The sequence below is a fragment of the Sturnira hondurensis genome, unplaced genomic scaffold (genome assembly GCF_014824575.4).
Source record: "Sturnira hondurensis isolate 20B ecotype Veracruz unplaced genomic scaffold, ASM1482457v3 Scaffold0025370, whole genome shotgun sequence".
In the NCBI taxonomy this organism is placed as follows: Eukaryota; Metazoa; Chordata; class Mammalia; order Chiroptera; family Phyllostomidae; genus Sturnira; species Sturnira hondurensis.
The window spans coordinates 16056034-16076153 of record NW_028098001.1 but is presented as its reverse complement, the minus strand read 5'-3'; the positions used below and the strand labels follow the sequence as shown (position 1 = coordinate 16076153).

Sequence of the window (20120 nt, the reverse complement as noted above, 5' to 3'; positions counted from 1 at the left end):
TTCTATTAGTCTAGCCTTCATTTGTTCCTCTAATTTGTGACTAAAATCAACCAATTCTGTGAGCATCCTGATCACCAGTATTTTGAACTGTGCATCTGATAGGTTGGCTATTTCTTGGTCACTCAGAGTTACTGGTTCTGAGGCTTTGAGTTCTTCTTGAGTCATGATGTTTTGGTCTGTTCATGCCTCTTATGTATGAGGGGCAGGGCCCTAGGTGTTCACTAAGATGGGGCAAACCCAGTCGCTGGGTTGTGATGCTGTATGTTGAAGCGGGATCAAATAGGGGCAATAGGGATCCCCTTTGCTGCTTCCCACTGCTGGGGACTGTGCAGTCCACCTCATTGCTTGGTCCATCTCACTGCTCGCTCCTTCGCCTGGTCTGGCTGAGCCATACATTGTTGTCAGACTTCCGTATAGTTCAATTTTCTGTGATTGGTTGTGTTTTTGTTACTAAAACTTTGTTGTTTTTAAACTCGGTTGTGCGTGGAGGCACAGTGTTTCCATCTACACCTCCATCTTGACTGGAAGTCTTCTTTAGTTCTTTTTGTTTCCTGTCATATCATTTTTTGTTTGTCTTTTTTCTCCTATTTTGTTGTTCATGGTGGTTTGTATTTCTGTTAAGTTACATTTAGCTTGTTTTGCTTTGTCTTATTTTTTTTCCTAGCACCTGAACAACAGTGTGCACAGTGTAATCAGGGTTAGGCCTCACAGTCAGTCAGCCTGAGAGTTGAGCCTACCCATGAATGTGACAAAGTAATCAGAAGTTGATTACAAAAAGGAAGCCCATGTAATTCACAGAAGGGTTATTCTTAGAACATGAAAATTAGGGTATCAAGGAGACTGCGCCACTAGGACCCACAGGACACCTACTACAGAAGGAAACCCCACCAAGTCTAAGAGTCACAGCAGTTTTATTTAACACATAGAAACAAACACAAAAAGAAAACCAAAATAGGAAGACAAAGAAAGAGTCCAAATAAAAGAACAGGAGGAATCTCCAGAAAAGAAGCAAAACCAGAACCAGATATCAAAGTTAATGTTATAAGGATGCTCCACAGAATTATAAAAAAAGCAGAAACCATAAAAAAATAACCAGTCAGAAAAAAAGGATAACATCTGAAATAAAGAATACAGTGAAAAAAAATCAGGTTGCATGAAGCACAGGATAAAATAAGTGAATTACAAGACAAATTTTTAAAAAATCAATTGAATAGCAAAAGGAAAAAATAATTAAAAGGCAGGAGGACAGTTTAAGGGATCTTTGGTACAATACAAAAAAATAACAATATCTTACATTATAAGAGCACTACAAGGAGAAAAAGGAGAGCAAGGGCTAGAGAACCTTTTGGAAAAATAATGACAAAAATTTTTTAATCTGGTAAACAAAAAAATCTCACAAGTCAGGAAGCATAGAGAGTCCTAATCAAGATGAACCCAAAGAGTCCCACACCAAAAAATATCATAGTTAAAATTGCAAACGTTGAAGACAAAGAAAGAATCTTAAAGACAGCAAGAGAGAGGCAGTTACTTATTTACAAGGGAGTTCTCATAAGGTTGTCAGCTTATTTCTCAACAGAAACACTACAGCAGAACATAATGGCATGAAGTACTTAAAGCAATAAAAAGTAAAGGTCCAAAACCAACATTACTCTAGCAAGGTGATCATTCAAACTGAAGATGAAATAAAGAGTTTCTCAGAAAAAAAAGATAAAGGGACTCATTTTTAAGTGAAGAAATTTTAAGAGGACTAATTTAAGAAAAAGAAGTAGAGATAAGAACATAGGCATAAAGAATAAAAATGTGCCCTGGCTGGTGTGGCTCAGTGAATTGGGTGCCAGCCTGTGAACCAGGGGGTTGCTGCTTCGAGTCTGAATCTAGGGTACAGGTCTGGGTTGCTGGCCAGGCCCCCATTGTGGGGCACATGAGAGACAACCACACATTGATATTTCTCTCCCTCTTTCTCCTTCCCTCCCCCTCTCTGAACACAAATAAATACAATAAAAAAGAATAAAAATGGCAATAAATAAGTACCTATCAATAATAACCTTAAATGCAAATGTAATGGACTAAATACTTCAATAAAAAGACATAAGGTAGCTGAATGAATAAGAAAAGGTGAGATAATATATACACACAAATACACATATATGTATACATACACACATACATATATGTAATATATGTATATGTAATATATACATATGTATATGTGTATATGCTGTCCAGAAGAGACCCACCTAAGAACAAAAGGTTTACACAGGTTGAAAGTAAGGAATGGAATAAAATATTCCATGTAAATGGGAACAAACAAAAAACCTGGGGCAGAATACTTATATCTGACAAAATAGACCTCAAAACAAAGGACATAAAAAGAGACAAAGAAGGTCACTAAGTAATATTAACGGGATAAACCCAACTAGAGGATATAACCCTGGAAAATATGTATGTACCAAATATAGGAGCACCTAAATATAATAAAAACTCTTATTGGACTTTAAAGGGGAGATCAACATCAATACAGTCATGGTCAGGAAATTTACACTCTACTGATATTAATGAATAGATAGATCCAAACAAAAAAAAACTATCAGGAAAAAAAATGACCTTTAATGACCACCTACATCTGATAAATTTACCTGATATTTACAGAACATGTTTTCCAAGTGAGCAGAATATACATTATTCTCAAGTGCACATGTAACATTTTCAAAGATGGACCACATGTGAAGACACAAAATAAGTCTTAACAAATTCAAGAAGATTGAAATTATACAAGAATTTTCTAGGATCAGAATGCCATGAAACTAAAAATCAACTATATTAAAAAAAAACTCTTCAATAATATTCAAAGAAAAGAGGCTAAATTGCATGTTATTAACCAGAAAGATCAAGGAAGAAATGGGAAACTATCTGGAAACACATGAAAATGAACACACAATAACCAAAAATTTGTGGGACACAGAGAAGGCAGTCCTAAGAGAGAAGTTCATAACATTACAGGCCTACCTCAAAAAGCAAGAAAAGTATCAAATAATCTAACCTTACACTTAAAAGAACCAGAAAGAAAAAACTTCTAAATTGCCAATAGCAATTAGAAGGAAGAAAATAACAAATATCAGTGGCATAATAAATAAAATAGACACCAAAAACTAATTTAAAAGTGAAATTAAGAGCTGGTTCTTTGAAAAAACAAAATTAATGATCCTTTAGCTAGACTCATCAAGAAACAAAGAGAAAGGATACAATGAAATGAAATCAGAAATGAAAGAAACAAAGTAACAACAGACACCATAAAAATACAAAAGGTTTTAAGAAAATACTATAAAAAACTACATTCCAACAAATTGGACAACCTGGGCAAAATGGACACATTACTAGAAATGTAAAATCTTCCAAAATTCAATCAGGAATAATCAGAAAACCTGAAGAGACAAATAACAACTAATAAAATTGAAGTAATAATAGAACCTAATCAACAAAACAAACAAGCAAAATACAACCAGAGACACTGAAATAAAGAACAGTCTGGCAGTAACCAGAGAGGAGAGGGAGAGAGGGATAACAGAGGATAAGAGCAAGGACATCAAAGAACATATATGAAGGACATACGAACAAAGCCAAAGAGGGTGGGTTTGAGTGTGACAAGCATGGATGGGTACACCAGTGGGATGTGGTGGGGTGAAAATGGAAACAATTGTACTTGAAGAACAATTAAAAAAAACCTCCCAGAAAAAAAAAACTTTATCTCATGGCTTCACAGGTGAGTTTCACCAAACCTTCAAAGAAAACTAACTCCTGTCCTCCTCACACTATTTCAAAAATTTAAGAAGAGGAAAGACTTCCAAACTCTTTACGAGACCACCATTATCCTAATATCAAAACAAGATAAAGACATGACAAAAAAAGAAAATTATAGTCCAATATTTCTGATAAACATAGATGCTAAGATCCTAAACAAAGTATAAGCAAATTGGATCCAGCAATACATTGAGAAGATCAGACACTGTGATCAAGTGAGACTTATACCAGGATATATGTGGTAGAATGCCTACAAATAAATAAATATGATACATCACATAAACAAAATGAAGGATAAAAATTACATGATCATATCAGTAGATTCATAAAAACATTCAATGAAGTCCAGCACCCATTTATGATAAAACTATCAGCAAAGTAAGAATAGAGAAATTATACCTCAACATAATAAAGGTCATCTATGATAAACCTACAGCCAGCATCCTATTCAATGAACAAAAACTAAAATTGTTTTCCTTAAGATCAGGAACAAAACAGGCATATCTGCTTTCATCACTCTTAATCAACATAGTACTGGAAATGTTAGCCACACAGATAAGAAGATAAAATAAAATTCATTCAAATGAGAAAGGAGAAATTAAAAATACATTATTAGTAAATGACATAATATTGTATGTGGAATACCCAAAAGCCTTCATCAAAACCTACTAGATGTAATAAACAAATTTGGCAAAGTAACATGATACAAAATTAATATCCAGAAATTGGTAGCACTTTTATACAACAATAATGAACTATGAGAAAAAGAAACTAAGAAAACAATCTTATTTACTATGGCAACAGCAACAAGAATTAAGGAATGTAGTAATAAATTTAACCAAGGAGGTAAAAGACCTATACTTGGAAAACTATAGGACATTCAAGAAAAAAAAATTGAAGAAGGTGCAAAAAATTGGAAGCATATACCATATGCATGTTAGAAGAATTAACATCATTAAAGTGTTCATATTTCCAAAGCAATATATAAATGCAATAAAATTTCTATTAAAATACTAATGGCATATTTCACATAGCTACAACAAATATTCCAAAAATTTATATGGAATCACAGAACACTCCAAATAGCCTCAGCAATCTTGAGAAAGAAGAACAAAGATGGAGGGATCATAATACCAGATATTAAAGTATTCTACAATACAAAACCATTACAACCAAAACAGCTTGATACTGACATAAGAACAGGCACATAGATCAGTGGTACAGAACAGTAAGCCCAGAAATCAAGGCACACCTTGATGGTCACTTAATATTTGACAAGGGCAACCCTAGAACATCCAGACAAGGATATCTAACAGACCACACTACTAAGTACTGCCGAATTCCAACCATAGAAGCTCACCCTCTGAAGACAGCTGGAAAGGCAGAGCATTGGAAATCACAGAAATAAAAAAAAGAGCCACCTAAAATGAGGAGACAAAGAAAGAACCCACAATTGAAAGGAATATAGGACTCCCCAGTAAAAGAGCTAAATGAAATGGAGGCAAGCAAACTATCAAATATAGAATTAAAAATAATGGTTATAAGGATGCTCAAAGAACTCACTGACAACTACAAGGAACTGAATGGGAACTATGACAATATGAAAAAGAAAATAGAAACTATAAATAAAAACCAGGAAGAAAGAAAGAATACAATTTCTGAAATAAAAAATATATACACCTAAAACAAAAGCAAACCAAGAGGACAGCTAGATCAGGAGCAGAACCATAGAAATGAAGAATACATGGAGGGGTAGCAACAGGGGAGTGGGAGGAGGAGAAGCGGGAGAGGGTACAGAAAATAAGTAGCATAAATGGTAGGTAGAAAATAGATAGGGGGGAGGGCAAGAATAGTAGGGGAAATATAGAATCTAAAGAACTTGAGACACGTGGTCATAAACTAAAGGGGGGGGATGGTGGGGGAGGGGTGCGCAGGGTGGAGAGAAATGAAGGGGGGAATAGAACAAGATCCGTAATGGCATAATCAATAAAATATATTTTAAAAAATTAATTAATTAAAATTTATATATATATATATACACGCACACACACATACACACACACATACACACACACACACACACACACACACACACACACATACTAGATGGAAATACAGGGAGGCCAGACGAAGCAGAGTGAGCTGGAAGAGAAGGTAGAATGAAACTCCCAAGTGGAGCAGATAAATGAAAAAAATATAAAAAAATATGAAGGTAGCTTAAGGGAATTGCAAGACAGCATGGAATGCAGCAATATATTAGACTCAGAGGAATACCAGAAGGAGAAGAAAAGGAGCAAGAGATAGAAACCCTGGTTGAAAAAATAATGACAGAAAACTTTCTGTTCTGCAGAGAAGAGCCACACAAGTTCAGCCACCACAGAGGGTCCCCATCAAGATGAACCCAAAGAGGTCTACTCCAAGACAAATCATAATTAAAATGCCAAGTTTTAAAGACAAAGAGAGAATCTTAGAAGCAGCAAGGGAGAAACAAGAAGTAATATACAAAGAAGCTCCAATAAATCTAGCAGCTGATTTCCTACTAGAAACACTACAAGCCAAGAGGGAATTGCAAGAAATGTTGCAAGTAATGAAAAGCAAAGGCCTTCAGCCTAGACTACTCTACTCAAAAAGGGCTCTCAATTAAAATGGGAGATGAAATGAGTTTCACAGACAAAAGTAGACTGAGAAAATAAACCTCCACTAAACAAGCAATGCAAGACATGTTAAAAGGACTGCTTTAAGAAAAGGATGAAAAAAAGCAAGAGAGAGGTGAACACAGGAATGAAGGAGGAAAAATTAATAAGTATTAGCAACAATAACCTTAAATGTTAATGGATTAAATGCTCCAATCAAAGACATAGAATAGCTGAATGGATAAGAAAACATTACCTACACATAGGCTGCCTACAAGAGACCCACCTCAGCAAAAAAGACCCCTTCAAATACTGAAAGTGAAGGGATAGAAAAAAATATTCCAAGCATATAGGTGAGAGGAAAAAAAGCTGAAAATTACTTCTAAACAAAGGCCATAAAAAGTGACAGAGAATGACACTTCATAAAACGCAAGGGAAGAATTTGTCAAGAAGACATGCACATTGTAAATACATATGCGCCCAACGTAGGAGCATCCAAATATATGAAGAAAATCTTGGAGGACTTCAAGAAAGATATAGACAGCAACACTTACACCAGGAGATTTTAACACTCCATTGCAAAAAATGCATATGTATTCCAAACAAAATATCACCAAAGATATTGGGACATTAAACAATGACTTAGATCAAGGGGACTTAACTGATTATATATATATATATATATATATATATATATATATATATAAAATCAGTTATATATATATTCTTTCATCCCAAAGAAGCAAAACACATTCTTTTCAAATGCACATGGAATATTTTCAAAGATAGACTACATCATAGGAAACAAAACAAGGTTACACAAATTCAACAAAATTGACATCATGTCAAGCATTTTCTTGGACCACAAGGGCCTGAAAATATTCTGAAGGAAAAAACTCAAAAAACACTCAAATTCATGAAAATAGAATAGCATGCTATTAAACAATGAATAAGTTAATAATGAGATAAATGAAGAAAATAGAAGTTTCTGCCAAAGGCCTTTTGTGACTTGATTGACTAACTGTTCCCTCTGGGAGAATAACCCAAAGAATCGATGAGTGTTTATAGGTACTGAGTTAAAAAATGGTATTTAGTCTTCTGTGGAGAAGAGCTAGTTCTCCCCAGGAGACAGTACACCTATATTTCATTTTTACAATAAAGGATCATGGTTCTGGCATGAACAAGGAGGATTCTTAATATTTTTTAACATGTCATACCCCCATCCCACTTATAGCATGCTTTAGATTGACAAATTTATGAACACATTTATAACTTTCAGAAACAATTTTTTCTCCACTGGCAAATACATTTACTTTTAAAAAAATCTTATTGATTACTGTATTCCTTGAGTGTGCTCAAAAGTGAACTGTTTCATTATCTTGTGCCCTTGACAACTTTAGGGAGGCTGGAGAAGAGGGAGAAAGGATGCTAAAATCTACACAGCAGGTTCACAGGACCAAAGCAGTCCCTGGGCCTTCAGAAGGATGATTCGAGTGATTAAAAGACACATTTTCTCATTGTTTTTCTTCCTGCTCTTTTTGCTGTCTGAGAGAAATGAGATATTTTTCCTTCTTTGAACAATCAATTTAAATTCTTTCTGAGTAGAATCCTTATGATGTAACAACATTAGAGATTTTATTCTATTTACCAGAGGTTGAGCAAAGTATTTTAGGACTGAGTTATTTCTTTCAAAACAAAAACGAAATTCAAGCAAACCAGTATTTTCAAATTAAATCCTCTAAGGGAGGGGGTGAGACACTAACCTAGAATCTTATCTCACACCGCCTTGTGCTATTTCAACTTCTGCCCAACTTTTTCCTAAATAACTAATTCTAAAGATCCCTTGTCAGGGAGACATTCAGCAGCCTCCAAAAGCTGCTGAACTAACGTAAAACATTATTCTCATTCCTTAGAGTGCTAGTTCCCCATGGTTGAGGATTTGCAAAAACCTTAAAAAACTTTTTTAACAAATAAAAGAAACTTTTTCTGAAATTCCTCCCACCACAAGCACAGCAATTACAAAACCAGTCTCAATTTTGCCTTTTCTCCACCTGCACCTTTAAATTCCTGTGAAGGCGGGCAGAGTGTAAAGGCAAAACTGAAGAGACTGCAAGAGGGGGCTTAAAAGAAAGAATTTCCTGAGATGCCTGTAAACTGTTCTGTAACTAGTTGCTGTTTTTAAAGCCGATTAAAGGGAAAATTCTTTGCTCTTTCTCCAAAGCCTAGACCTAGTTGGGGTTGTGCCACTGCGATGGGCTTGTGGGTGTTTTTGTAGTGTTGCTGTGAGTGCCCTTGTGGCTCTTAATTGCTTGACCTGTCCCCAGGACACTGAAGCAAATACTTGGGAAAAAGAGGAAGGCTCCTGCTTACTAAAGAAGGTGCAGTTGCAAGGTAGTCACAAAACCTAGGAAGAACCTAGGAAGAAAACCCTTTTCCTCTGAAATCCAACACACCCTATGACCTAACCAAAAAGCACTCGGTGTCATCAGCACTTACCTGGGCTGCTGCATGCATACTCCAACCAAGTTGGTGTGTTGTCCACAATTATGGCTCATAGCTCTGGGTCACTATTTCTAGGCACCAGCTGATGCAGACCCTGGTTTGTGGGGTCTGCCACATCGTGGATGAGATACAAGAAACTCACATGGACTACCAAGTCCTATAGAGGAAAAGGGACAGCATGACTTCTCTCTCAAGAGGAGAAAAAGTCTCCACCCTTGCCTTGACAAGCCTTTATTGCTTTTCTTGGCAATTACATGATGGTCCTCACTTACTATGCACAGGTTCACTTTAGGTGGTTACCTTTCACAGAAAAAAAAAAGGAGAGGATGCCTCTAATCACATCCCAGAAGAAGGATATTTGCAAATGCAGAGGAAAAAGTGGTTGAACTGGTTACACTTCATACTGGAGAGGTTTAGCACAGCCTTTAGGAAGTTACAGAAGGCACTTTTTGCCTCGATTCAGGGTTGGGGAGTTTTAGCAAAAGCAAGTCTCAAAGTGGCCTAGGGACATAGCGGGTCTGATTCCCCAAAGGAAAACCTTTCTGTGGGCATAGGTCCTGTGCATCTCCAAGTGGGAGCTGGGCCCATGCCACAAAGAATGGTCTCCTATAACATTTAAAGATTACACACCATGATCAAGTGAGTATCATTCCGGTGATGCAAGGATGATACAACACTCACAAATCAATAAATGTAATACATCACATAAATGAGAGGAAAGACAAAATCACATGTTCATATCAATAGATGTGAAAAAAGCATTTGATAAGTTACCCACCCATATATAATAAAAGCTCTCAGCAAAGTGGGAATAGAGGAAGCATTCACCAACATGATAGAGGCCATATATGAGAGGCCTACAGCAAACATCATAATCAATGGGCAAAAACTAAAAGCCTTCCTACTAAAATCAAAAACAAAACAACAATGTCTGCTTTCACCACTTTTTTCAACATAGTACTGGAGTCCTAGTCACAGAGATCATAGAAGAAAAAGAAATAAAAGATCTCAAAATGGGAAAGGGGGAAGTAATACTGTTATTGTTTGAAGATGACATGATAGTATTTGCAGAAAACCCTACAACACAGATGACAAACACAAAGCCTGCAGGTTGAATTTGGGTCTCCACCTTGTTTTATTGGTTCCAGCACCTTGTTTCTATCCAGTGGCAGGGCTGAGCTCCTTGCTCTTAATTAAGGAGTAGTTATATCCATACAGTACTAAAATGACACTTGGCCATTTGAAGGCAACTGCAAGGCTGATGTGACCCTTAGTGAAAATGGGTCTGACACCCCTGACCTACAGATTCTACCAAAAAACTATTTGACCTAATAAGTGCATTTGGCAAAGCAATAGGAATCAAAGTCATTATTCAAAAGTCAAAAGCATTTCTGTACACCAACAACAGGATATTAGAAATAGAAGTCAGGGGAAAAACAGTTTTTACAGCAACAAAAAATTTAAAGACCCTAGGAATAAGCCAATAAAAGAGTTAAAAGGCCTGTACTCAGAAAACTCCAAAACATTGAAGAAATAAATAAAAGGAAATAACATGAAAAAGAAAGGAAAGGGTCCTAAATGAACATGTATAAAGGACACATAGAGAAAGCCAAAGGGGAGTAAAATTGAGGGTAGGAAATGGGATTGGGTGGCGGGAAAATTGAGAAAACTCTATTTGAACATCAATAAAAAAAAGAAATTTAAGAAGATACATAGAGGAACCATATACCATATTCATGGTTCGGAAGATTAACATCATCAAAATGTCCATACTACCCAAAGCAATTTATAGATTCAATGCAACTCTTATTAAAATACCAATAACATATTTCATAGACATACAACAAACAATGCAACAATTTACATGGAACCATAAGTGACCCTGAATAGCTGCAGCAATTTTGAGAATGAAGAACACAGTAGGAGGGATCACCATGGCAATCATCAAATCATATTACAAGGCCATGGTAATCAAAACAGTTTGGAACTGGCATAAAAACAGACACGTAGATAAATGGAACAGAATATACAGTACAGAAATAAACTCACAACTCTATGGTCAATTCATATTTAACAAAGAAGGTAGAAGCACAAAATGTAGTAAAAATAGTTTCTTCATCAAATGAAATTAGGAGATCTGGACAGCTACATGCAAAAAAGTGAAACTTTATCATCAACTACACCATACACAAAAATAAACTCAAGAGGGTTAAAAGACCTAAATATAAGTTACAACACTATAAAGGTTCTAGAGGAGAACAAAGGCAGGAAAATATCAGATATTCCATGAAGCAATATTTTTACTGATATGCCCCCTAGAGCAAGGAACATAAAAGAATGTATAAACAAATGGGATCTAATAAAAATAAATAGTTTTTGCACAACTAAAGAAGGCAACAGCAAAACAAAAAGTAATCCAACCACATGTCAAAAACTATTTGCCAATGATACCTCGGACAAGGATATCTCCAAAATATATAAAAAATTCACATGACTCCACTCCAGGAAGACAACCCAATTAAAAAAATGGGCAAAGGCCCTGAACAGACACTTCTCCAAGGAGGACCTACAGAGGGTCCAAAGGCATATGAAAGGATGCTCAGCATCACTAGCCATCAGAGAGATGCATATTAAAATCACAATTAGATATCATTTCATGCAATCAGAATGACCATCATAACCAAATCAACAAACAAGTGCTGGCGAAACTGTAGAGAAAAGGAAACCCTAGTACACTGTTGGTAGGAATGCAGACTTGTGCAGCCACTGTAGAAAACATTATAGAATTTCTTCAGAAAACTTAAAATTGAACTGCCTTTTCACCTGCCAATTCCACTGCTGGACTACCCTGAGAATACTGAAACACCAATTCAAAAAAAGTATGCATCCCAGTGTTTATAGCAGCACAATTTACAATAGCCAAGTATTGGAAGTAACCTAAGGGCTCATGAGTAAATGAGTAGATAAAAAAAACTGTTTTACATTTATACAATGAAATATTACACAGCAGAAAGAAAGAAGCAGCTTCTACCCTTCATGACAGAATGGATGTATCTGGACATTATTCTAAGTGAAATAAACCAAGTGGTGAAAAACAAATTCCATATGATCTCACCTGTAAATGGAGCCTAATCAACAACACCAGAAAGCAAGCAAAATATAACCAAAGATATTAAAATTAAGAACAAACTGACGATAACAAGATAGTTGGGGAGTATGGGAAGGGTTTTCATGAACAAGTATAAGGGACACATGGACAAAACCAAAGCAGGGTAGGATCAAGGGTGGAAAGTAGGGATGCCTGGGGTGTGGTGGGTTGGTGAAGGGAAAATGGAGACAACTATAGTTGACCTATTAAAAAATGTGGAAAATATTTTGAGGTTAAAATCTACAATACTATAGCCCTGGTTGTTGTGGCTCAGTGGACTGAGTGCTTGCCTAAAAACCAGAAAATTGCCAGTTCAATTCCCAGTCAGGACAAATGCCTGGGTTATGGGTCAGGTCCCCAGTTACAGGCATGGGAGTTGCAACGTGCAAGAGATATGATCATCATATCTCTTGCACATTGATGTTCCTCTTTCTCTTCTGCCCTATTCTCCTCTCTCTAAAAATAAATAAATGTAATCTTTAAAATACAAAGAAGAAACTGACAGTACCAGAGTGAGGTGGAAGAGGAGTAATGAGGGAAAATAGGGAAAGGGTCATCAAAGAACATTATTAAAGGACACATGAATAAAGCCAAAGGGGGTAGGATTGAGGGTGGTAGCTTGGGGTAGGTGGGGCATGATGCAGTGGATGGGGGGAAATGTAGATAAATATATTTGAACAATATAAAAAGATGATTTGTGACATAAGTACAATGAAAGTCTTTCCAAAATACAAAAATTAAACACTTTCATTTGTGGCCATATGGCTGTATCATCAGTATATTATGTTCAGTGAAATGAGTGAGATGGGAAAAACAAGGACCATTTGATTTCTCTCATATGTGGGATATAAAACTGAAATCAATAAATGAACAAACAAAACAAAATAAAAAGAAAGAATAAGCTTATAGGTGTAAAAACTTATAGACGTATAAATGTGTAGTGGTAGAAAAGTGTAAAGGTGGTAAAATATCTGTGATGGAAGACTCACTTTTGGGAATGAACACACATTGCAAAATACAGAGTGTGTATCATAGAACTGTGCACTTAACACCTATACAATTTTATTAACCAGTGTTACCCCAACAGATTTAGTAAAATTTAGAGTTCCAGCCAAGATGGAGGCATAGGTAGAAATCTTTTGCTTCTTTATACAACAAAAAGGAGGATAACAACCAATCTAAAATCAATAAACAACAAAAACCACCAGAAAATCAAACTGCATGGAACTCTGACAATCATAGAATTAAAGAAGTCAACCAGAACAGCCATACTGATAAGGCTGTGGACTACAGGAGCCAACTTAGAAAAACCGTGGTGAAGCAGTGGACCATAGGGGTAGGACTGGCTGCGGAGCTTGGTGGGCTGCATAAGAGGGGCTGACTTAGGGAAAAACTGAGACTCAGAGATGGCTGTGGACTATAGTGGTTGCAGCAGTGGGAGAAATTCCCAGTCTCACACAGGGTCCCTTGGAAAGTGTGCAAGAGACAAGCAGGAGAGCTGCACTCTTTGCTCTCTGATTCTTCCCCCAAAGGCAGCACCACAGTGCAGCAAAGAGGGTAGCCCTGACCAGGTGGATACCTAAGGCCCCACCCCCTTATAACTTACCCGCTGTGCTAGGTCAAAGAAATATGCTCCAAATAAAAGAACAGAGCAAAATCTCAGAACTAAGCAATGAGGAGATGGCTAACCTATCTGATGGAAAATTTAAAGCCCTGGTACTCAAAATGCTCAAGAAATGATTGAGCTTGGTTGAAAAGTGGAAAAAAAAAATTGAAGGATACCCAAAAGAAATAAAGCAAAGTATTCAGGGAAACCAATAGTGACAGAAAGGAAACCAGGACTCAAGGCAACAATTTGGAACAGAAGGAACAAATAAACATCCAATAAGAACAGAATGAAGAAACAAGAATTCAAAAAACTTAAGAGAGGCTTAAGAACCACTGGGACAACTTTGAACATTCTAACCTCCAAATCATAGGGGTGCCAGAAAGAGAAGAGGAAAAGCAAGAAATTAACAACTTACTTAAAAATATAATGAAGGAGATCTTCCCCAATCTGAAGAAATCTACTTCAGGAAGTCCAGGAAGCATAGAGAGTCCCAAAGAAATTGGACCCAAGGAGAAACACACCAAGGCACATCATCATCAAATCACCCAAAATGAAAGATAAAGAGAGAATCTTAAAAGTATCAAGAGAAAAGGAGACAGTGACCTACAAAGGTGTGCCCATGAGACTATCAGGGGATTTCTCAAAAGAAATCTTGCAGGCAAGAAGGGTCTGGAAAGAAGTATTTGAAATCATGAAAGGCAAGGACCTACATCCAAGATTGCTCTATCCAACAAAACTATCATTTAGAATGGAAGGGCAGATAAAGGGCTTTCCAGATAATGTCAAGTTAAAGGAGTTCATCACTACCAAGCCCTTATTATATAAAATGTCAAAAGGACTTATCTAAAAAATAAGATAAAAATATGAACAGTACAATGACAACAAACTCACAACTATCAACAAATAAACCTAAAAGAACAACCAACTGTATGGGAAAACATATTTGCCAATGATACCTCAGATAAAGGTTTAATCTCCAAAATATACAAAGAACTCACACGACTTCACTCTAAGAAGACAACTAACCCAATTAAAAAATGGGGAAAGGACTTGAAGAGACACTTCTGCAAGGAGGACATGCAGAGGATCCAGAGACACATGTAAAGATGCTCAATATCACTAGCTATCAGAGAGATGCAAATTAAAACTTCAATGAGATACCACTTCACACCGGTGAGAATGGCTATCATAAACAAAGCAATAAACAACAAATGTTGGAGAGGGTGTGGGGAAAAGGGGACTCTGGTCCACTGTTGGTGGGATTGCAGACTGCTACAACCATTATGGAAAACAGTATGGAATTTTCTCAGAAAACTAAAATTGTACTTGCCTTTTGACCCAACAATTCCACTGCTGGGATTGTATCCTAAGAACCCTAAAACACCAATTCCAAAGAACCTATGCACCCCAATGTTCATAGCAGCACAATTTACAATAGCCAAGAGTTGGAAGCAACCTAGGTGCCCGTCAGTAAATGAATGGATCAAAAAACTATGCTACATATACACAATGGAATTTTATGCTGCAGAAAGAAAGAAGGAGCTCCTACCTTTTGCAACAACATGGATGGAACTGGAAAGCATTATGCTGAGTGAAATAAGCCAGGTGTTGAAGGACAAATACCATATGATCTCACCTCTAACAGGAAGCTAAACAACAAAGCAAACAAGCAAGCAAAATATAACCAAAGACACTGAAATAGAGAACAGGCTGACAGTGACCAGAGGGGAGAGGGGAGGGAATTTCAGGGGAAATAAGGGAGGGATTTAGAGGAACCTATATAAAGGATAAATGGACAACAACTGAGAAGGGTGGAAATGGGAGGGAGGGGGGAGGATGGGGGGTGGGATGGGATGGGAGTAATAGACAGAAAACTGTACTTGAAAAATAATTAAATAAAAAAATTGAAAAAAAAATAAAGAAAAGAAAATCAGTGAAAACAAAACCTAAGCAAATAAATAGAACAGGAACAGAATCAGAAAAGTGAGCATCACATGAAGGGATTTCAGTGGGGAAGAGAAACGTAGGAATAGGGGAGGAAAGATACAAGAAAGAAGAAGCATAATTAATACGCACAAAGTACATGGGGAAAGAGAAAAATGGTATAGGAAACAGGGGACTCAAAGAACTTATACATGCAACCCATGCACACAAACTAACAGGGGAGAATGCCGGAGGGTTTCGGGGAACAGGGCTGAAAGGGGATAAAGGAGGAACATTGGGAATACTGTGATAGCATAATCAATATAAATACATAAACATTTTAATAAAATTTCAAATACAAAAAATAAATGTCTGTATTTATCCTATTTTGCATATTTTATTTCCATTTATTATATTCACAAACATTCTTTATTTGCATTTTTTTCTTTTGCATGTATTTTGGGCTTTGAATTTTGAAGCATTTTATCTACTTTCTTTTTGTAGAACTTCTTAAAGGTTTCTTTTCACAATTGAATCTTTTCATTGTTTTCTGCATAGATAATTAATGTATTAATTTTTTTAATTTTTATTTTTATTTAATTCTTGTTCAAGTACAGTTTTCTGTGTTACATTCCCAGCCCTACCCCCCAAAATGCTCACTACCTCCTTCCCATTTCCACCGCCCACCTTAGCTGTTGTCCATGTGTCCTTTATACTTGTTCAAGTGAGTCCAACCCCTTTTCCCCTATGATTCTCTCCCCTCTCCTCTCTGGACCCTGTCAGCCTGTTCCGTATTTGAGTGTCATTGGTCATATTTTGCTTGCTTGCTTGTTTTGTTGTTTAGATTCCTGTTAACGGTGATATCATATGGTATTTGTCTTTCACCACCTAGCTTATTTCCCTCATCATAATGCTTTCCAGTTCCATCCATGATGTTGCAAAGGGTAGGAGCTCCTTCTTCCTTAGAATTCTGCAGCATAGAATTCCATTGTGTAAATGTACCATAGCTTTTTGATCCAGTCATTGACCGATGGGCATCTAGGTTGCTTCCAACTCTTGGCTATCATAAATTGTGCTGCTATGAACATCGGGGTGCATAGGTTCTTTGGGATTGGTGTTTCAGGGTTCTAAGGATATACTCCTACTAGTGGAATTGCTGGGTCAATAGGCACGTTCATTTTTAGTTTTCTGAGAAAATTCCATATGGTTTTCCATAATGGTTGTACCAGTATGCAATGCCACCAACAGTGAACTAGAGTCCCCTTTTCCCCACACCCTCTCCAGCACTTGTTTGTTTCTTTGTTTATGATAGCCAGTCTGACTGGTGTAAAGTGGTATCTCATTGTGGTTTTAATTTGCATCTCTCTGATAGCTAGCGATATTGAGCATCTTTTCATGTATCTCTGGATCCTCTGTTTGTCCTCCTTGGTGAACTCTCTGTTCAAGTCCTTTGCCCATTTTTTTTACCTTTTCAGATTTTTTAATTAAATTATTTTTCAACTACAGTTTTCTGTTTATTACTCCCATGCCATCCACCCCCGTGCTCCCCCTCCCATTTCCACCCTTCTCAGTGGTTGTCCATGTATCCTTTATATATGTTCCTCTAAATCCCTCCCCTATTTCCCCTGAAATTCCCTCCCCTCTTCCCTCTGGTCACTGTCAGCCTGTTCTCTATTTCAGGGTCTTTGGTTATATTTTGCTTGCTTGATTGTTTTGTTGTTTAGTTTCCTGTAAAAGGTGAGATCATATGGCATTTATCCTGCAACACCTGTCTTATTTCACTCAGCATAATGCTTTCCAGTTCCATCCATGTTCTTGCAAAAGGTAGGAACTCCTTCTTTCTTTCTGCAGCATAGAATTCCATTGTGTAAATGTACCATAGTTTTTTGATCTATTCATTTACTGACAGGCACCTAGGTTACTTACAACTCTTGGCTATTGTAAATTGTGCTGCTATGAACATTGGGGTGCATATGTTCTTTGGGATTGGTGTTTTAGGGTTCTTAGGATACAATCCCAGCAGTGGAATTGCTGGGTCAAAAGGCAAGTCCAATTTTAGTTTTCTGAGAAAATTCCATACTGTTTTCCATAATGGTTGTACCAGTCTGCAATCCCACCAACAGTGGACCAGAGTCCCCCTTTCCCCACACCCTCTCTAACATTTGCTGTTTATTGCTTTGTTTATGACAGCCCTTCTCACCCGTGTAAAGTGGTATCTCATTGTGGTTTTCATTTGCATCTCCCTGATAGCAAGCAATATTTAGCATCTCTTTATGTGTCTCTGGATCCTCTGTATGTCCTCCTTGGAAAGTGTCTGTTCAAGTCCTTTCCCAGTTTTTTAATTGGGTTAGTTGTCTTCTTAGAGTGAAGTCATGTGAGATCTTTGTATATTTTGGAGATTAAACCTTTGTCTGAGTTATCATTGCAAATATGTTTTCCATACAGTTGGTTGTCTTTTAATTTTAATGTCGTTTCCTTTAGCCTCGCAGAAGCTTTTTATTTTGATGAGATCCCATTTGTTTATTCTTCCCTTTATATTTCTTGCTCTTGTGGACATATCAGTAAAAATGTTGCTGCATGAAATATCTGATATTCTCCTGCCAATTTTCTAGTCTAGGACTTTGATGGTGTCATGGCTTATATTTAAGTCTTTTATCCACCTGGAATTTATTTTGGTGCACGGTGTAAGTTCGTGGTCGAGTTTCATTTTTTTTGCATATAGCTGTCCAGTTCTCCCAAAGCCATTTGTTGAAAAGGCTATCTTTATTCCATTTTATGTTACTGCCCACTTTGTCGAATACTAATTGACTGGAGAGAGTTGGGTTTATCTCTGGGCTCTCTGTTTTATTCCATTGGTCTATGTGCCTGTTTTTATGCCAGTACCAGGCTCTTTTGATTACAGTGGCCTTGTAATACACTTTGATATCAGGTATTGTAATCCCTCTTACTTTGTCCTTCTGTCTCAACATTGCAGCTGATACTCAGGGTCTTTTATGGTTCCATATAAATTTTTGAAGTGTTTATTCTATGTCTCTGAAATATGCCATTGGTACTTTAATAGGTATTGCATTGAATCTGTAAATTGTTTTGGGTAGTATGGGCATTTTGATGATGTTAATTCTTCCAATCCATGGACACAGTATATGTTTCCATTTATTTGTGTCTTCCTTGATTTCTTTCTTCAGTGTTGTGTAGTCTTCTGCATACAGGTCTATTACCTCCTTGGTTAGATTTATTCCCAGATATTTTATTTTTGTTTTTGCTATATCAAATGGGATTTTTTTCTTGATTTCTGCTTCTGCTGAGTCATTGTTAGTATGCAAAAAGGCCTTTGATTTCTGGATATTGACTTTGTAACCCGCTGTTTTGCAAATTCATTTAGTAGTTTGAGCAGTTTTTTGGTAGAGGCTAGAGAATTTTCCATGTACACTATCATGTCATCTGCAAACAATGACAGTTTTGTTTCGTCCTTTCCAATTTGGTTGCCTTTTATTTCCTTTTCTTGTCTGATCACTGTAGGAATAACTTCCACTATTACATTGAATAGAAGTGGTGAAAGTGGGCAACCTTGTCTTGTTCCTAATCTTAGTGAAAAAGCTTTTAGTTTTTTTCCCATTGAGGATGATGTTGGCTGTACGTCATTTATGTATGGCCTTTATTATATTGAGGAATGCTCCCTCTGTTTCCATTTTTATGAGTACCCTTATCATAAATGGGTGTTGTACCTTATCAAAAGCTTTTTCCACGTCTAATGATATGATCATGTGTTTTTTGTCTTTGCTTTTGTTTATGTGATGTATTACATTTACTGCTTTATGAATATTGAACTATCCTTGCATTCCAGAGGTTAATCCCACTTAGTCTGGGTTTATAATCTTTTTGATGTATTGTTGGATGCGATTTGCCAATATTTTGTTGAGGATTTTAGCATCTATGTTCATCAGCGATATTGCCCTGAAGTTTTCTTTCTTTGTTATGTCTCTATCTGGCTTTGGAATTAGAATGATGCTGGCTTCATAAAAAGAGTTGAGAATTTTCCCTCCTTTTGAATTTTTTGGAATACTCTGTGAAGAATAGGAGTTAGCTCTTCCTTAAAAGCTTTGTAGAATTCTCCTGTGAAACCATCTGGTCCAGGGCTTTTGTGTGATGGGAATTTTTTTATTACTTCTGCAATTTCATCTGCTGTTATTGGCCTGTTCAGGTTTTCTGCTTCTTTTTCATTGCGTTTTGGAAGATTATATTTTTCTAGAAATCTGTCCATTTCACCTAGGTTTTCAAATTTCTTGGCATACAGTTCTGCATAGTAATTTATTACAATCCCTTCTATTTCTGTGGTATCATTTGTAATCTCTCCTCTTTCATTTCTTATTGTGTTTATTTGGGTCTTCTTTCTTCTTTTCTTGATGAGCCTACTGAAAGGTTTGTCTATTTTGTTTATCTTTTAAGAAAACCAACTCTTGGATTCATTGATCCTTAGAATTGTGCTTTTAGTCTCTATGTCATTTAA

At 36.6% G+C, this 20120-nt stretch overlaps 1 pseudogene; it reads right to left on the bottom strand.

The window, feature by feature from the left end:
- Positions 1 to 8941, bottom strand: part of LOC118982319 (40S ribosomal protein S3a-like) — a 46429-nt pseudogene extending 37488 nt beyond the window's left edge.
- Positions 8942 to 20120: the final 11179 nt, after the last annotated feature.